This window comes from Coptis chinensis, chromosome 7 (genome assembly GCF_015680905.1).
Source record: "Coptis chinensis isolate HL-2020 chromosome 7, ASM1568090v1, whole genome shotgun sequence".
Classification (NCBI taxonomy): Eukaryota; Viridiplantae; Streptophyta; class Magnoliopsida; order Ranunculales; family Ranunculaceae; genus Coptis; species Coptis chinensis.
Window position 1 is genome coordinate 17592437 of NC_141462.1, and position 19480 is coordinate 17611916.

The 19480-nt window shown below is 36.1% G+C and overlaps 2 long non-coding RNA genes and 1 pseudogene across 2 annotated transcripts; 1 reads left to right on the forward strand and 2 right to left on the reverse strand.

Moving 5' to 3' along the window:
* Positions 1 to 8387: 8387 nt before the first annotated feature.
* Positions 8388 to 10060, forward strand: LOC147486364 (cell division cycle 20.2, cofactor of APC complex-like; annotated as a pseudogene).
* Positions 10061 to 13423: 3363 nt separating this feature from the next.
* LOC147486365 (uncharacterized) lies at positions 13424 to 16538 on the reverse strand. Its single transcript, XR_015202067.1, has 6 exons — positions 16481 to 16538; positions 15910 to 16007; positions 15668 to 15759; positions 13973 to 14053; positions 13762 to 13886; positions 13424 to 13672 (listed from the first exon to the last, which is right to left on the reverse strand). It is a non-coding gene; the product is annotated as an uncharacterized LOC147486365 (long non-coding RNA).
* Positions 16539 to 17544: 1006 nt separating this feature from the next.
* Positions 17545 to 19062, reverse strand: LOC147486366 (uncharacterized). Its single transcript, XR_015203271.1, has 3 exons — positions 18915 to 19062; positions 18090 to 18193; positions 17545 to 18008 (listed from the first exon to the last, which is right to left on the reverse strand). It is a non-coding gene; the product is annotated as an uncharacterized LOC147486366 (long non-coding RNA).
* Between the last annotated feature and the right edge of the window lie 418 nt (positions 19063 to 19480).

The following is a 19480-nucleotide window of genomic DNA, read 5'->3' on the forward strand; positions in this document are numbered from 1 at the left end:
ACCCAAATTTTCATTTTTCAGAGATTTCCTGCTAAGGTTCCTCAACGAAAAGAAGTTTACAACCAATTTATCGGTCAAATTCCAGCTAATAATCACTTCAATCTTTTTATCACATCTTCCCTTGCTTCACCCCTCGGTTCCTCCGGTGATCTTTATTCATACAAAGCATCCCTTGCCCATCCGCATCGGTTAAAACCAAACTGTTAAGCGTCGATGCTCAATTAATTATAGGCAGTAGCAAATAATGCCTAGCGAAACAAGCAATCAAAGAGCTAATAGTCCAAACCACTCGCAATTTCAAACCCCCATTTGTATAAAAGCGATTCAGGGAATACTCCCATTATTATTTGAACTATTACCAACAGCCCCGGTAACATTATTCTCCTTAGGAATAACCGACAACAGCGCCTAAAATGAAACAATGGATGAACCAAAATCATTTCGCAATTTCAATAAAACAAAGCATCACCTATCCCCAATTCCCAATTCAAGACTACTGAATCTCGTTAAAATTCTTCAACACCTGTGTGGGTGTATGATGAGTCACACCACTTGATGAGTTGATGATGATCCAATCTCATCATCGGCGTGGAAGCGATGAGTCGAATTTATAGACCCACCACTCGATCTTTTTAAACGAACCAAGAAACGTCCAATAGATTGTAGTGGCTTAACAATCCCATCGTAAAAGAATCTAACAAAACTCGAGAACACCCCTCGAACTGAAGTTGAGGTTGAAGAAGTACTTACTCTTAAAGTTTTTTCTTCTTTAGAGAAGTAAATTGGTAATCTTCCATTTTTGTATCAAGATATGAAACCATCTCAACATAAACTCCATGGATCCCGGATAAAGAAGAAGGATTCTCCGTGGAGCATACAAACATGTGTACGGTTGGTGAAGTTTTTCTTTTTTTTTTTAAAATTCTTTGTATCCTGATTTTTCGTTGGTAAGAGAGAAGTTTTTTTCAAAGGCGGTTTCTTTTTCTCTCGATTTTGCGTGAGTAAAGTGGGTACTTAAAATGTGCCTACGTGGACACTCTCGAGACCGGGAAAAAGGACTGCTATTATATATATATATAAACAGACAATATAACTTCTAACTTCTATATTTAAGTGTCATTTACTTTGTTAACAATTCTTCTTGTGAAAAAATGTGTCTTAGAAAGTACTTGAAGTTAAAAGCAATGTCGGCAAAGATCATGGGATATTATGTCGTCTCTACACAAAAGTTAAGGGGTTGATAGCCAAGTTAGCCTATTGTTTGACCTATTTTGACTATATTTAATAATGTATAAAAGATTAAGAAATTACTTTGACATATCTATGTTAGACACCATTGTCGAGACAAGAATCACTTGAGTTGATTACTTGGTGGAAGAGCTTTATGCTATCGGCTTATCAAAAAGTCTCTCATATTTCATCATCTAACTCCCATATTTCATGTGGGGAGTAGTTGTCAATATCGTATTAAGATGCACATATGTATTCTGGTCATCTTCATGTCAATATCGTCAACCAAATGAAAGAAAACCAAAAACTTTCATTACATTCACAGCTAAAGACAACCAATTATATTCAAATACAACAATAAGCTGAGAATTCAACAAATCATACATAAAACCAATGTTAACAAAACCCCATTAATGAAAACCAAGTTTTGACAAAATTAAAATACCCATGTCAACAAAAACCCATAAAATCCTACCAAATCACCAAAAGAATAAGAAAAAAGGCGTCAGTAAATTGATTCCAAGAGTTATCGAACTCCAAAAGATATAACGATCAACAACTACGAAATTTCCAGAAATAGTATACCTTCATAGAGAAAGCACTTCCTGCTTGTATGGAGTTTTGGCGAACCTAATTCGATGTGCCGCGTGAGAACTTGAAGAGAGAAGGAGATCAATAGGCGTTGATTTGAGAAGAAACAATATAACTAAAAAGCCAATTTAAATAAGGCTTAATGAAACATTTTATTACCTTCTTTTAAACACTCAAAGTCTCAAACATTGCTGATGAATACGTCTTCAATAGTTGTTCGTAGGAAAGAAGAGAAAAGGAGGATTTAGAATACGCGAGGTTTATTTGTTATTTCCACAACATTCGGTGTTTTAAAAAGCGAAAACTTCTAATATTTCTTTTTCGATATTTGCCCTTGAACGGGGCGACATATGACGATTCGGGCTTCGGCGATTTGTGGGAGGAAGATACGGGAAGATAGGGTTCCACACGCCTCGATTTAGTTTGGTTCGATGCGGGTAGAGAATCTCAAGAGTTGTTTTTAATTTTAGTCGTGTGGGTTTTATTTTATTTTTTGGGAACAAATGTGGGTTTTGAGGTTGGGTTTCCATTTTAAAGTGGGAGACATCTATCGTTTTTTTTCTCCACTTTACTTTTTAAGTGGTTCGCCACTTTTTTTTCTCCACTTTTTCTGAATCCATCCCGATTTCTGTGAGTAAAAAAGGGTACTTAAAATTAGCCTACGTGGACACCCCTCGAGGCGAAGGAAAAGGGACTGCTATTATATATATATAAAGATTTGAGGTTATTGGGCCTTTTTTTACTTGGATCTGGGCTTTGGCCTCCGTGGCCAATTAAAGGCCTGTCATTCCTACATGATGGGTTGGGCATCCCTAATTGGGGGTGTAAAATTACACCTCCACGTAGACTCCACATAGGTGCCATTAGAATTTTACAATTCTAATTGCATACTATTGTATAACTTATAAATATCTACACTCTATACTCTCCAATGGAGAAGTGTAAAAAAATTTGGATTTTAAATTCGGACAAAATGACGTTTCTCTTTAATTTAAAGTGGGACGTCACATTGAGAATGTGACGTCCGAGTTAAAAAATTACAAATTATAACTTCAGAACTAAAAAGGGACGTGACTTAAAGTGACGTCCGAAATTTTTTTTGTTCGGACGTTGGTTAAAGTGTCGCCCGAGCTATTTATCAACTGATAGCAAGATGGGGAATTTTCCACCTCTTAATATCAACTAATAATCTATTACCTACAGTATACCACCCCCCATTGGAAAAAGTTTTTTGACATTTGGAGTGTAAACATTACACTCTATACGGTTTATACCCTCCATTAGAGATGCCCTTACAATTTGATAATTCACTCATTTATTGAAGCCTATAAATTTGTCTAATTTACTCACGTGTATAAGACAACAAATAACTTTATTTATGACCATAGTTCATGATTCTGAAATCATTGGGATTTCAACGGGTTGAAAATCGAAATTCTGGTTGGTATCTTGAGATCATAGTCGAAATTTGCAAGATTATCATAACAATCCAGAACCATTGATTTTCAAATCTAAAGATTCAATGGTCAAAATTTGTTATAAATATTTGGATAGATCAATGGTGGAATAACATGAAGATTAAAGAACACGGTGATAACAATGGAGGTGAAAATGAAAAAGAGAGAAGATGACACTATGAGATCGAAATTGAAGTGGGAGGTTACTAGATGCCATCAATGGTGGTTGATCAAGGATCTCCCATTCCAAATCTCTTCAATTTTAACCTTTTTATTCATTTTTGTTTTTCATTAAAATTTTTAGATCTTTGCCTATATTACAACATTGGACTCGCCTATGGAATACAAAGAGCTTATATGTATATATATATTTTTATAAACCATATTAAATCCCGAAATCGTCTAAATTTTTTTTTGATTGTTGTACTGTGTGTCATCATAACTCATCAAATTACCGCTTGCGGCTATGCTTTTCTATCTCAAAAATCGAGTACAACATGTATGCTACCTAACTGAAGTGTATCTCTCTCCCGATTCGTTTCTTGCAAAAATCAACCAAGGTTAGCTACACCATTAATAATTTGAGGTTTGAGGAGAAGGATTTCATGGATTATTGTAACTGCAATTGGGCCTTTTTTACTTGGATATGGGCTAATAAAGGCCTCCGTGGGCCAATTAAAGGCATGTCATTCCCACATGATGGGTTGGGCACTTATTACAATTTGATAATTCACTCATTTATCGAAGCCTAGAAATTTGTCTAATTTACTCACGTGTATAAGATAACAAGTAACTTTATTTATGACCATAGTTCATGATTCCGAAATCACTGGGATTTCAACTGGTTGAAAATTGAAATTCTGGTTGGTATCTTGAGATCATAGTTGAAATTTGTAAGATTGTCATAACAATCCAGAACCATTGATTTTCAGATCTAAAGATTCAATGGTCAAAATTTGTTATAAACCTTTGGATAGATCAATGGTGGAATAACATGAAGATTAAAGAACACGATGATAACAATGGAGGTGAAAATGAAAAAGAGAGGAAATGACATTATGAGATCGAAATTGAAGTGGGAGATTACTAGATGCCATCAATGGTGGTTGATCAAGGATCTCTCATTCCAAATCTCTTCAATTTTATCCTTCTTATTCATTTTTGTTTTTCATTAAAATTTTAGATCTTTGTCTATATTACAACATTGGACTAGCCTATGGAACACAAAGTGCTTATATATATATATATATATATATATATATAAATCCCGAAATCGTTTAAATTTTTTTTGATTGTTGTGTGTCATCATAACTCATCAGATTACCGCTTGCGGCTATGCTTTTCCATCTCAAAAGTCGAGTACAACATGTATGCTACCTAATTGAAGTGTATCTCTCTCCCGATTCTTTTCTTGCAAAAATCAACCGAGGTTAGCTACACCATTAAGAATTTGAGGTTTGAGGAGAAGGATTTCATGGATTATTGTAACTGCAATTATGCCTTTTTATTTGAATCTGGGCTAATAAAGGCCTCCGTGGGCCAATTAAAGGCCCGTCATTCCCACATGATGGGTTGGACACTTATTACAATTTGATAATTCACTCATTTATCTTATTGATGCCTAGAAATTTGTCTAATTTACTCACGTGTATAAGACAACAAGTAATTTTATTTATGACCATAGTTCATGATTCCGAAATCACCGGGATTTCAACTGGTTGAAAATCAAAATTCTGGTTGGTACCTTGAGATCATAGTCGAAATTTGTAAGATTGTCATAACAATCCAGAACCATTGATTTTCAGATCTAAAGATTCAATGGTCAAAATTTGTTATAAACCTTTAGATAGATCAATGGTGGAATAACATGAAGATTAAATAACATGATGATATAACAATGGAGGTGAAATTGAAGAAGAGAGGAAATGACATTATGAGATCGAAATTGAAGTGGGAGATTACTAGATTCCATCTATGGTGGTTGATCAAGGATCTCCCATTCCAAATCTCTTCAATTTTTATCCTTCTTATTCATTTTTGTTTTTCATTAAAAATTTTAGATCTTTGGCTATATTACAACATTGGACTCGCCTATGGAACACAGAGAGCTATATATATATAAAACCCATATTAAATCTCGGAATTGTCTAAAAAAAATTTGATTGTTGTGTGTCATCATAACTCATCAGATTACCGCTTGCGGCTATGCTTTTCCATCTCAAAAGTCGAGTACAACATGTATGCTACCTAACTGAAGTGCATCTCTCTCCCGATTCGTTTCTTGCAAAAATCAATCGAGGTTAGCTACATCATTAAGCATTTCATAGCAGAAGGAAAAAAAACAAAAATAAAAGAAAATTTTCCATAGGTGAGTCCAATGTTGCAGCACAGCTTGTTGCACGCCTGTCGTAATCATTATTTGTACAACTCGTTATCATTATCAATAAAATTTCCACTTGAAAAAAGAAAAAAAAAAAATAAAAATTGAATTGCCTCCGTGTTTATCTCTTGTAAGACTAGAACTATTTATGTGGTCATGGTTATCTTGAAGTTAGTGTCGTGAGTCGCAAATCTTTTCTTATTTTTCTTTTTTTGGATATGATCATACTTTAAGCTTAGCGGTGAGTCATTTTTGGTTTCCAGATCATGGGACCGATCTTTTAATTATCTTGATACAGTATGGTATTACTTCATGCTCCATGATATGGAATCACTTCATATGGCGCTTGATCAGCTTCGAAAAACTCGGGTGTGGTTAGCATAGGTATTAGGAGAACTGCTCACTGTCCCAACATAAGCCTTATGTTGCATTGTGAGTATGAACCTAAATGCAACGTACTTATGTTATGTTTTCATCCTTCTTTAGGTTATTTCATGTTTATCTAAAAAAATTCCCAATAGTTATCTATTGTATTTACTCTTCTGAAGCAATATCCTCCATAAATGAACTTCTACAAATACTTCCTAATATACGATGCTGATTTAGCAAAATATTTGATGTTGAGATTGAAAAAATATATAAATTAATTAATTATAAGTGTTTTACTTAAATTGAAGAATACTAGTTGTGCAACTTGCTACGCGCTTGTCCTCTACTATAGCTGTGAATACTTGATTACTGCTTGTGTATATTTATAGGCGCTTAAGACTACTGATCAGTCCCCAAATGTGCGTTTAACTACCTTTACAATGCTTCAAATATGCCATTCTTATGCTTAATTAACAGACAACTCATAGCTTTTGCTACATTTTCCATGATACAGACCATTTAGGACTTATACTCCTAATACATGCATTTTAGCACAAAAAGGAGTGCTATCGACGCTGCTTTGGAAGATTCCAGCTTAGGAGAAAAAGTGCCAAAAAGTCAATGTCAAAGTCAACAGTCAATCGTTAGGGACTCAAAACCAAAAGACGAAAGATCATGTCCTTAACCCAAAAGACCAAAGATTATGTCCTCAACTCAAAAGTGGGTATCCTTAGCAAGCTTGCTCAAGAAGATACCTAAACCCTAATGAGGTGTCTTATTTCTAAAGGAAGAGGGCAATGTTGTAAAATATAAAGGGTGTAGTATATAAGCCAAAGTGAGAGGAGAGAGAACTTACCTTAGAATTAATCTTTGGTCATTAGGAGTAGTTTTAATATGTTTTAATTAATAGTTTAATTGTTATTTACATTGTTTTCCATTTTTATGTTCTTCAAGCTTTAGTTAATGAATCAAGTTCTTATTTGTCTTCAATACAAAGTTTTCAATCTTGTTTCCACTACTCTTATTTCATTACATCTTTCCAATTTTGCATTCACAACCCCAACACAAGTTCACTTATTTGACAAGTTCAAATAAGTGTTACTTGATAACTAAGCAATCTTACATAAACTTTTTCCATGCATGTTTTCATCATTAAACAACCTTCAAATTCTAGTTTTTCAACTTCCTTTTAAACAACAATAGTTTTCACTTTGATAAAAAGCAACCCATAGTTGATTAGAAAAGCTTAAAGAGTGAGAGTTTCCATCATCAAAACCATCCCCTTCTGCATAGATTTAAGATGAACAATACAACCCCTTACTCTACCACTACACAACAATCAACTACTGCTTTTAAAAGGAATCTTGGTGTATTACAGTGGAAACTCAGAGTGCATGAACTTACTACTCTCAGCAAAACCTTTGTTTGGTCAGGTATGTTAGACGCTTCACTTTAAAGTATGCCTCGTGTATATGTAATTTTCAGGAAATCCAAATGAATATTTGACTAGAATGTTGAAGAACGGATATGCTCATATGCCTCCTAATATCGGATGCTGATTTAGTCATATATTTGATGTAGAGATTAAAAATATTTAACTACTTAATTAGATGTGTTTCACTTGGATTGAAGAATACTAGTTGTGTAACTTGTCACACGTTTGTCCTCTAAGCTACTACTGTTACATGATTTTTCTTTTGATATTCAATAATATAATTTTTTTTAAACAATTAATATATATTTGTTGTACGCTTGCCATATTTATTTTAAAACTTGTTATCAATAAAATTTCCACTTATAACTAGATTATTGATAAGCAATGAGAATGAGCGAAGCAAGAGAGAAAGCATAAGGGAGAGAGAAATCAAAGTGAGAGAGAAAGGGCAAAAAAAAAAAAATTGGAGAGAAATGGGTGAAAGAAGAAGAATAAGAAGAAGGGGTCTTGGAAAGGGGTTAGACACACTTCTCTAAGGTTGCCACGTGTTTTTTTTTGTCCCCCCATAATCGCTTCGCCTCAAATTATTAAAAATAATAAAAAAAAAAATATGATGCTTGGTAGTCAAGTAATAGTTACCATAAAAAAAAAAAAAAAAAAAAAAAAAAGGTAGTCAAGTAATAGTCAGGGGTAAACTGTAATGTTGGGTCGGGTCAGTGAATCAGTCAACACTCAATAGTCGAATCCATCTTAGATTTAAATTTCAACCCCTCCTTTTCATCGCTCTCTCTCTCTCTCTCTCTCTCTCTCTCTCTCTCTCAGTTCGATACCACCGTCATCATCATAAAATCACTCTTAACCTCCTTGATTGAATTCTTTACGCTAACATTTCTTTATTTCTCAAATTATTTTTACATACATACATATGGATGATGCAAGAGAAACTTCTTCTTCCGTTTCTTTACACAATACCAAAACTCCACTTCACAAAACCATTCCCCGCAGAAAACCTTCCATGGAAAATGTAAGTTCCAACCACTTTCAAGTTTCTTGATTTTAACAATTATGTTTTTTAGGCTTTTTAATGTCCATACTAAATTGGGTTTTGTGTTGGGAATCTAAATTCAATACAATGTTAATTAGGTTTTTTATTTTAATGTTTATAGTTGGATAGATTTATACCCAACCGGTCTGCAATGGATTTTGACTACGCGGACTACGTGCTTACAACGGCTAGGAAAGGGAATAAAATTAAGGGTGAGGGTTCTCCGCGGAAAGAGGCTTATAGGAAGGGCTTGGCCGAACTATTCAACATGAACAGACCTAGGATTCTGGCATGTAAGAACAAGCCACCTGTTTTCAAGACTCTCTTTCCCGAACCAACTTCTTCGGTTAATCAAGGGGCTTTAGTTAAGCCACAACGATACATTCCTCAAGTGAGTTATCTCTTTCATTCGTTTAGTTATCGCTTTGATAATGTGTACTGGTCTGATTTGATGGTTTACAGACTTCCGAGAGGACTCTTGATGCACCTGATATAGGCGACAATTATTACTTGAACTTGTTGGATTGGGGAAGCAATAACGTGTTCGCTATTGGTCTTGGTAACACACTTTATTTGTGGGATGCTTCTGATTCATCCACGACTGAGCTCTTTACCATTGACGATGAAAATGGTCCCATTACAAGTCTGCGCTGGGCTTCTGATGGACGTAACCTTGCGGTTGGCTTGAACAATTTGGAAGTCCAGATTTGGGATGTTGTATCTAATAGACGAATGAGGACACTGCGAGGTGGACATAGTTCACGAGTTGGGTCTCTAGATTGGAATGAACATATTTTATCCACTGGGGGAATGGACGGTGTGATCACTAACAATGATGCGCGAATCAGCAACCACATTGTTGAAAAATATGAAGGGCACCAACTGGAGGTCTGTGGACTGAATTGGTCATCCTCTGGTCAGCAACTAGCTAGCGGTGGGAATGATAACCTTCTGCATATATGGGACCACTCAATGGCCACTTCAAATTCTCGTACTCAGTGGCTACATAGGCTAGATGACCACACCGCTGCAGTTAAGGCCCTTGCTTGGTGTCCATTTCACAGTAGTGTGCTTGCTTCTGGTGGAGGTGTTGGTGACCATCACATTACGTTTTGGAATACTCACACTGGTGCTTGCTTGAACTCAGTCGACACTGGTTCACAAGTATGTGCATTGTTATGGAATAGAAATGAGAGAGAACGGCTGAGCTCTAATGGATTCCTATGTAACCAGTTAACTCTTTGGAAGTACCCATCAATGGTTCAGGATGGCTGAGCTTACTAGTCACACTTCCAGGGTTTTATTCATGACTCAGGTACTAATTAATGTTTTTGCAATTAACTATGGATAGAATTATGAGCTATAGTTGTTAATTTTTTCATATGTTGAATTTATAATCATATTTTCAGAGTCCAAATGGGTGCACCGTAGCATCTGCAACTGGGGATGAAACACTAAGATTTTGGAACGTCTTTGGGATTCCTGAAGTGGTGGCGAATCCTGCACCTAAAACAAATCTGGAGCCATTTGCTAGTTTCAGTCGAATTAGATGAAAGTATGAAGTACATCAGCCTTGTTTTAACTTCCTTAGACTTTACACAGGTACATATCTATCTACGTGTGAAGATAACTTCAACTCAAGTTCAGTTATTGTTCTTATAGACAATAGCTGAATGGTTTGCGGGTGCGCAGAGTAACCTGGATATTAATCTCTATATTTATGATCACCACCATGGCACAAATTCCTCTGGACTGCCCAAATACACCCAAGAACAGCCGCACTGGGGTGGAAGATTCTACAGAAAGGCATCTACTATGATGGGAGCCTAATAGATCGAGGGTTCAAACTGGCATCCAGGTGCTGCATGTGTAAAAACAGTGCTGAAAATTTTAACCATCTATTCTTCACTTGCCCACTCTCTAGCAGGTTGTGGGAACTGATTATCAGCTGGTTTTGTGAAAGAAAAAGCATCGATCAAGTGTCCGATATGATGGGAGCATTTCATGATAGAAGCCCATTAATCAAAGATATATGGAAAGCATGCGCAGTCACTGCGATGGTCAGCATCTGGAAATTCCGCAACAGAATGGTGTACGATGAAGTCAAGAGTGGGAGGTTTCATAGCATGGTGCCTTGTATCTCAAAGGCAGCAAAATATGCATACGAACAATCCAAAGGGAATATGGATAACACGACCGAGGACCTCTCTACTTTGCACAACTTTCAGCTACAAACAAGAACAAGGAATGCCCCTCGAATGTTGGAGTGCTACTGGTATCTTCCCCCTGCAGGGTACATAAAAGTGAACACTGATGGTGCGTCAAGGGGGAACCCGGGCAACGCCGGATGGGCAGCGAGTGTATCGAGATCATTATGGTACTGTCATTGGTAGATATGTTGGGGGATTGGGAGTGGCAATGAACTATGAGGTTGAATCTACTGCGATAGTGGAGGGAATAACAAAGGCTATCGAGCAAGGTTGGCTACACATCTGGGTGGACACGGATTCTGCGGCAGCGGCTAAGGCTTTCCAAACTGACAATGTTTTGTGGAAAGTATGGGCCACATGGGATAGAATTAAACTCAGTAACATTGAGTTGAGAATCACAAGCTCTTAGCCCGAAGTTAACTTTGCTGCTAATCAATGCGCAAACAAAGGCATAGGCCTTAACAGAGGATGTAAACAATGGTGGAATGGCAAACCACCATTTCTGACCCAGATCAAGAATCCTGAGTTAACCTACTTCAGGTTTCTCAATTAGTTAGGATATGAGGGTTGACCCACATAGCCCAGGCGACATTGTATTTCTTTTTCTTTTTGCTTCTTTTGTATCTTTTTCTTATTAATACAAAATCACCCTTTAGCAAAAAAAAAAATATTTATGATCACTAAGCATGGCATTTGTCCTAGAAAAGTTAAACAGGAAAGCCATTAAACTCTTAATAAGGTTCTGCTTGGTGTCTTTGGAAATCCTGTTGTTCCTTTTCTTCCATGTAAGAATTTTTAATGTCAGAAAATAAGTTCCACTTTTTAGTGAAAGAGACTTAAAAAGTTAAAAGTGCTAATATGGTTGCTATTCTTGTTTTTTTATTCTGATAGCTCTTTAGGCAATTTGAATAGATCTTTGAACACCAAGATTTTTCAAAGGCCATTGTGCTAATTGCAAATTATCTTACTGGGCATATGCTCTGACATATCTGGTCATACTGACTCCTCGTATGCTGTGTGTTTTAGACAAGTCCACCTTGCAAAGTTCACTGGCATGTTTTATGGGAATCAAGAACAGTGTCTTACTTGTGGTACATCGGCTTCTCCACTAGGGAAGGTAGAGCTTTGCACTTATTTTTCTTCTTAGATAGTCAGATGCTTTATTTTGCTTTGTTGCTGGTTTTTTCACTATGTTTGTCAGTCTAATTTGGTGGCAAATGAACCATTTGGAATATGGTTTGGTAGTTTGGCTTATCATGAAAATTGGACTTAGGGATTCTAATGTAATTAGACCGTCCATTATATTTTAGGAGGGTTAGTTGCATTGTTAAGAATCGGCATTGGATCAGCTGGGGGATTAAAAAGTGTTGTAGATGAATAGATTGTATATTTCCCTTTTTCTTATATACATTTATCAATTGCAGGCAATTGAGTTATCCATTAAAAAAAAGAAAAAAATAATCGAGTTGATTTTTTAAGTTTGGAATTAATTTGATATAAACTAGTATATTCTCCAGTTCTCCCTATTTAAACCAGCTAGTCAACTGATTGTATCTGTAACGTGTATTTTTCTAGTTAGCTAAGTTGTGGATTTCTGAGGTTGTTCAAGTTCAAGGGGTCTCCCAGGATAATCACATTCTTTCTTGGATCCTTGCTTCAAGACGACCCATTAACATTGTGAGTTTGATATTTTGGACAGCATCCTTCATAGAGAGCATATAGGACTAATTCCTAGATTTGGGCCCACAACCTCAAAATTGTCTTAGCTGTTACACTGTGATATGCATAATTGCTACATTCCCAAACTGGCATTATCCACTTCTCTAAATTGGAAAGTGTTGGTAGGAACATCGATGTTTTTTCTAGTTTTTTTTTTACTTAGGAGTTCTATATTGGTAATCCTACTATTGGAAACCTGTATTGAGAAACTAGTTCTTTTTTCTTTTTTTCCCTGTGTGTTATAATCTTGGAGTGTTTATGAGTTTATCGATCATGTGTTGGTACATTTTGTACTTATTTAGCTGTTCTTGTTGAGTTCTCTCAACTCGGCTCACAGACTCATTGTTATTATTGTGGTGCATTGAAGTGCAACCTTGAGAATGTAAATTTGGACCCAGGTCACCTCATTGCAAACTGCTTTACTTGAATGTGTTTTTGTCTCATTAACACCAGTGGCGAAGCTAGGAATCACTGGCACATGGGGCACTTGGATACCTTACCGGGGAAAAAAACGCCTTGATTTGGTTAACCATATATTAGCAATAAAAGTTTATTATTAAGCCACTAAACAGCTAAGGGGGTTTTATTGAAAAATGTGGTAAAATTAGATTGCAAATATGGTGTGGGTAAAGTGTTGGAAATATTTGCAACGGTTAATAAGCATTGCAAACAGAAATTTCCAACGGTTATTAACCGTTGGAAACAGAAATTTCCAACGCTTATTATAACTATTTCGTGCACAAATTTAAAACCTTTGCAACGGTTTTTTATTTCACAAACGCTTTTTAAGCGTTAGTAATTTGTTAAAAATATTACCAACGGTTTTTAACCGTTGCAAAGTTGTTAGTTAATTTTTAAAAAAATAATTTAAAATTCGTTTGCAACGGTTATAAAACGTTGCTGATGGGTTGCTAATAAAAAAAATAATTTAAAATTCGTTTGCAACGGTTATAAACCGTTGCTGATGGGTTGCTAATAAAAAAATAATTTCTCATATTTTGTAGCAAGACCAGCTAAACCTACAATAAACAATGAATACAAGAATACAATAAACAATGTATCATCGTTGCCAATTGAAATAACTGAGTTTACAACCATAGATGCGAAAAATTCTTTTTCACCACCAATCAGCTTTGAAGAGAGTGTGGTAGCAGCACACTTTGCCAACAAACTCTTCTTTTCTTCCATACTTTTCCCCTCAATACTCACAGCAAGTTCCTTAATTTTGCTAATTGTCTGAAATACAAGTAGCAAACTCATGGCTTCTAGAACAATTTGTCATAAACATATCCATCCAATCAAACCAAAAGATCCAAATTCCTTACCAAATTGGAAGCAGCTCGAAAACTACGTATAAGACTCTGTGAGTGGACACCATCCTCAATGAAAGACTTGGCCTCCTTTAAAAACTCTCCCGCAAAAAAACTACTGTAGTAGTTCCATAACCCACCTGTAGACAATAAATCAAGTCATTAAAATTACAAGTGATTTCCAAATTTATCCCTAAGACCTAACAAATACAATTATTAATGATACCCTCTCAACTTTCTCCGAGACAATGTCCTTGTTAATGTCATTATCTTCTGACATCTTGATGATGGCTAACAAACTCACATCCTGCATAAATACCACGTATACAACAAAGTAATGAGTTTGATACCTACGTAGTTCTACAACTGCAAGCTCTAGTGAGGTATATTAGTTTCTATTATGAGATTAAATAAAAGACGGAGAACTGAACAATGTGAGTGCAATTGCATACTCATATAAGCAGTGAATATGAGCTTAAATAAAATACAAACGTTTTTGTGTCTATTTACCCCTTGTCAGACTCTTAAATCTGCATGCCTGTTGATATGATTTTTGTGGGTCAAGTGCTAGGGCTGAAGGAAGTGTTGGCATGTGTATGTCGTCCATGGCTAAACCGACTGTGACTTTGATAAAAATCAATTATCATTGTGACTCATCAGCTTGGGCTATGGGAATACAGTGCTTTTAAAATAAAGCATCTAAGCAAGAAACCACTTCAGTTAATATTAGTGCTAGTCGTCAATACTTACAACTATATCTCAACGTTTATCCTTTGTATATGAGTGAAATTCTGGCATGCACTTTCTATTGGTCACCCTCCCCCTGTGTTGCATGGGCCGGTACGCCTATTATTCCGGCGTGTCCCGTGTTATGTCGTACCGACACCGACACGACACAGATTCGCCATTCGAATCTATACTCAGTTTCAAAGAAAAAAATAAAAAAGATTAAGAAAGAAAGGAAGAGAGCGAGAAAGAGGGTATACTAACCTGATGTTGTCGGCTGTGCACCATCTTCTACCATGGCGGCAGCTGCAACCCAGATCTAGGGTTTGTTTAACACAATTAAGAAGAAAGAAGAAGTGGGCTTTTAATAAGTGATGTGGGCTTTAATAAGTGACGTGGGCTTGAGCTATTTTCTTTCTTTCTTCCATAAATAAGATTAACTGGGGCTTTTAATAAGCAATGTGGGCTTGGTCTTTTTTGGAATGGTTTTATTCAAGATCTAAACTTGTTTTAAATGGCAAATGGGTTTTTATCTTTATATAAAATATATATATATATATATATATATATATATATATATATATATATATATTTTTTTTTTTTTCTATTTAAAATAATTTATCTTTTAATAAAATATAATTTTAAATTAAAATATTAGCCGTGTCCCCGTGTGTCCGATTTTCAGACCTCATTTGTGTCCAAATCGCCCGCATTGCTGTGTCCAAACCGGACACTTTCGTGCCGATACCCATGCGGCCTGACCCTCCCCTACCTAAACAGCGATTACGCAATTAGAATTTTCATTAGTTAAAAGGTCTACCTTACATGAAAGAATTCAGTAAATGTTTCTCCATGTTGGTTTGAGGTTTAGCAAACTTAATCATTGAGAGTATTCTTCACATCCACAATATTGAGAATGAAACCATACACAAAGTGTTGAAATAACTGTTCTGGACATGGAATGCAATGAAGATAGTTTTTATCATGTTTTTACTGAGATATTGGCCAGAAATGACACCTTAGTGTAAATCCACGACATGATAAGGAACCAATAAGATGAATAAAGAGAAAATATATACATTCCAAAAGGTCATAATTGATAACTTATCCCTTAGTAGGTAGTTGGGAAGGAATGCCCCTACGCATAAAGATGATTCACAGAAAAAAGAAAAGAAAAGTTTGTTGGGCTTCATACCTCCAAGTTACATGCGTTGCAGATCACACTCCAATCAATGAGATGCTACATTGATAGTCCCGGCCAATGTAGTAGTACCTCACAAAGTTTAACTAACATAAAACCAATATTGTTGACATCAGAAAACTATAGCCAAGTGCGGACAATAATGTTAACAAGGATCTAGGAGCACAAATGGTTGAAAAACAAAGAGCGAAAAAAGAAGTAGCACTAAATATGAACGGCAGTCAAAACATTCCTACCTCTCCCGAGATTGTATCCCAGCAAATAGTCCTATTGTCTTTTGCACAGGTTAGCAAGAAAGAACTGTCGATCGGACACCATGACATTGCGATTACACCTGGTGTAGAAAATAATTGGATAAATATGGTCAAGATGTTTTTATTTGAAAACAAACACATCCAATTATATGAAGAGAACTCGACATTGCCACAGAAATAGCTATTCCAGATTTCAATTAAAACAAAGCACCCAAGTTTACCAAGCAAGGAAAACACACATAATAAAAACTTAACTGACTTAAAAATATAAATGAAGAAAGAGAGAAAGAAAACAAGAGAAATTTTGTATACATATATAGCCATCCAAGGTTAACTCGCATATCAATATGACGACAATATTTTCAAGACTTATTTTTTTATAGTATAACTTTATTCCTAATCCCTTAAATTCTCTTTTTTCTTGCATGAAAGGCGGGAATTGAACCTTAGACCTTGGGCCTAACCTCCCAAGTCCCGACCCGAAGAGGCCACTTTGGAATTAAATTAATTGGAAAAAAATAAATAATAAAAATGAAAGAGTGATGTCTCATACCTTTCGTGTGGCCCACAAACTCCTTCACTTTGGTGATATTGTATTCCTCACATCCCAAAAGCTGTGGGTAAGATCAGAGAAACATACCAAGCTTACCACGGAATCTTGAAAACCAGGTCATATATAAGATATGTCAAGAGAAGTGTACTCTAAGAGAAGGTGAGCTATCATCATCGGATGCAACAATGAGTTGTGTGGCAACATCCGGAGTCCACCGCAAAACCGAGCACCGTCTTCAATTTGAATCCATAAAGTTGTTAATGACACAAAGATCACAACCAATCATGCAATGGAACATAAGATGAAAATTTGCCAAAGATATTTTCCAGTCCACAAGTTTGTATCTTGCACGATCACGGCTTTTGCGCTTTAAGTCCCAAACAACTGAAATACCAGCGGTATAGCCATATTCAAAAATAAATGATATGCATTGAAACTAAAGCCTGACACACAATTATCAATATACTGAGAAAAAGATAATGTCTTCCCTTCCTCACCTTTGTTGTGCCATTATTAGAAGTGGATGCTAATATATGGTGGACCTTATGATTCCATGACAAAAATGAAACCTCTCCTTTGCACTAGATCCAACACTCTGCTGACAATATTTCCTTTGTCAAATCACAAGTGTTTCATCTCGACAAGTAATCATTTCGAAAAGGAGGTCAGAACTCAGTTGGAACAACAGCATGTTCAACTTGAAGATACTGATTCCATTAAAATTTACTAGAAGTAGCACGCTCATAATAAGCTAAGTTCGCTGACCTGCTGAAGTGGTAACCCTTTGAACAACTAATAATAGTTAAAACGCACTGTGTGCAACAATAGCATACTAAACCACCACTCTCTCAGTCTCCTATTCTATTTCTCAGTACTTGCTATCCTTGGAGGTGAGTTTCTTGTAAACGTATCGAGAAAGGTCAGAAGAATAATATACTTACAAGGTAAGAAAGCTAGTACCAAGGCTATTGCCACCAGTCCCAACGCTAACTTCTCACTTGCTTGCAAGTCATACAATGTAATCTGGATGAATCCGGAAGCACACACACGAGTAACAAAGGTAACTAATTAAATGTTTCAAGCTGACAGTCTATTTAATTGATGCTAACATGCACATAAGATGTTACATCTAATAAATAAATCTAAGCCTCTAGTGATTCATGCATCTTGATGGCTTGATTGAAAAGGTCACCAGGGAGATGTGACGCTCTCAATCGGACATACAACATTGTAATGTGCAAAAACTACCAACCCCTTATGGTGAGTAGTTTCATACATAACTTTTAATAAACAAACATCATATTGTCACAGGGAGGAACCGGAATAGGACCGGTTCCTTCCCTCCCAAAGTTTGAAACAAGGTGGAACACAGCAGTGGTAAACAAGTTGCAACAACCAATGATTGATGGCAAGGATAACATAAAGTAGGAAACTACATATGCTAGATATGTAAAAGAAAAGAAGGCAAGACCTTAGGGAAAACTGACAAGGATAAGGCTCGGAGCTTAAGGAGCACCACATTCCCATCCTGCACAAGCTCTTCAAGTTGTGAAATCGATTCGAAGTTTCAAAAGGCGTTCCATCGTGTTCATTCTTTGGGCGCCATTACCTTGAGCTCATATATAGGTCTTCCTTTGTTAAACCATCGATTAAGCAGCATAAAAATATGCAATAAACAGAATCAGTAGGGCAAATGAGAGACCCATCCATCCCCTGCGCAAAACCATTAGTAAAGCAGAGACTATCAGATATAACACGAAAAGTGTATCCACGCGCGCACAACTCCCACTTCTTCAAGCCGGATTCTAATACGAAAAACACAGGACTTCCACTACTAGCTTCTATAAATAGATTTGAGTGCTTCCAATGGAATTCCAAATTTCTATTCTCAGTTAATATATAAAAACACCAAAGGAAGGTTGGTAAAATAATTTACTTTGGGAAAAAACCAGAGCTTAGCGTAACATCTTAACGTGCCAAATAGGCCAACTGAACAAACATAATAAAATCCAATAAAGGGGTTTTCAAGCATAGGCACTGACTGCAGAACTTCAATTGATTTAAAAACGTTAACTTACACGATATAAAAATCAGTCATCACTTAAATTTGCCAAGTTGCTATTGAAACTTAAATGAAAGGACAAAATGACTCGCTTATTAGGATTGGATGAATTATCATCTGCGGCAATCCAATGAAGAGACCCATTAGAGAATAGGAAGCAAGCAAGTAGCTGACGATATGGAAAACTCAAGTTTGGGACATTACAAATCTTTCTTCTCCTAATGTATAAACATGAACTTCTCTCTTATAATTTATAGGTTCCGTGTCACTTTTATAGAACAGCACTACCAATTTAAATTCTTGCATACAGACATCGTACCCGAACCCAGAGATGTATTCAAAAATTGACGTGCACTTGTTAGAAAATTTTACCTTGAAGCCGTTGGTTTTAGTAGATCGATCAATACAAGCACGCCTTCAAGCCATTGGTTTCAGTAGATCGATAACAGCACCTTGATGCAATCGTTATCGTCTCCTGAGGCAATAGTGGTCTCAGTCAAGTTGACCAAGCGATTTACAGCTGCCCTGCAAGACAACAGAGTAGAAGAATGAAATAAAATTCCTCACAAGAATAAAGTAAAAGAAAAACTTACTCATGGGCGGTGATGAATTAGTTTTGAGGGGATGATGATTTTAGGGATGCGGCGCAGTGAGAGAGAGAGAGAGCGAGGAGAGAGAAATTTTCGTTTTTAACTCAAGGATATTTTGATTTTTTTTCGTTTCCATTTTTGGCGAAATTCAACCAAATAAAGTAAGCTTTGGCAATTTACTAACGGTAAATAATCGTTGCAAATCAAAAAAGGTGCGTGTTGCAAATATCCTATTATGGTGTAGTGACTGTTTGTTGTTCCTGCATACAATATGAAAATTTGGCTTTCTCCATAGTTCCTCACGTTATGATAAGAAACTCATTTTGTGAATATAGCCATTTATGAGGA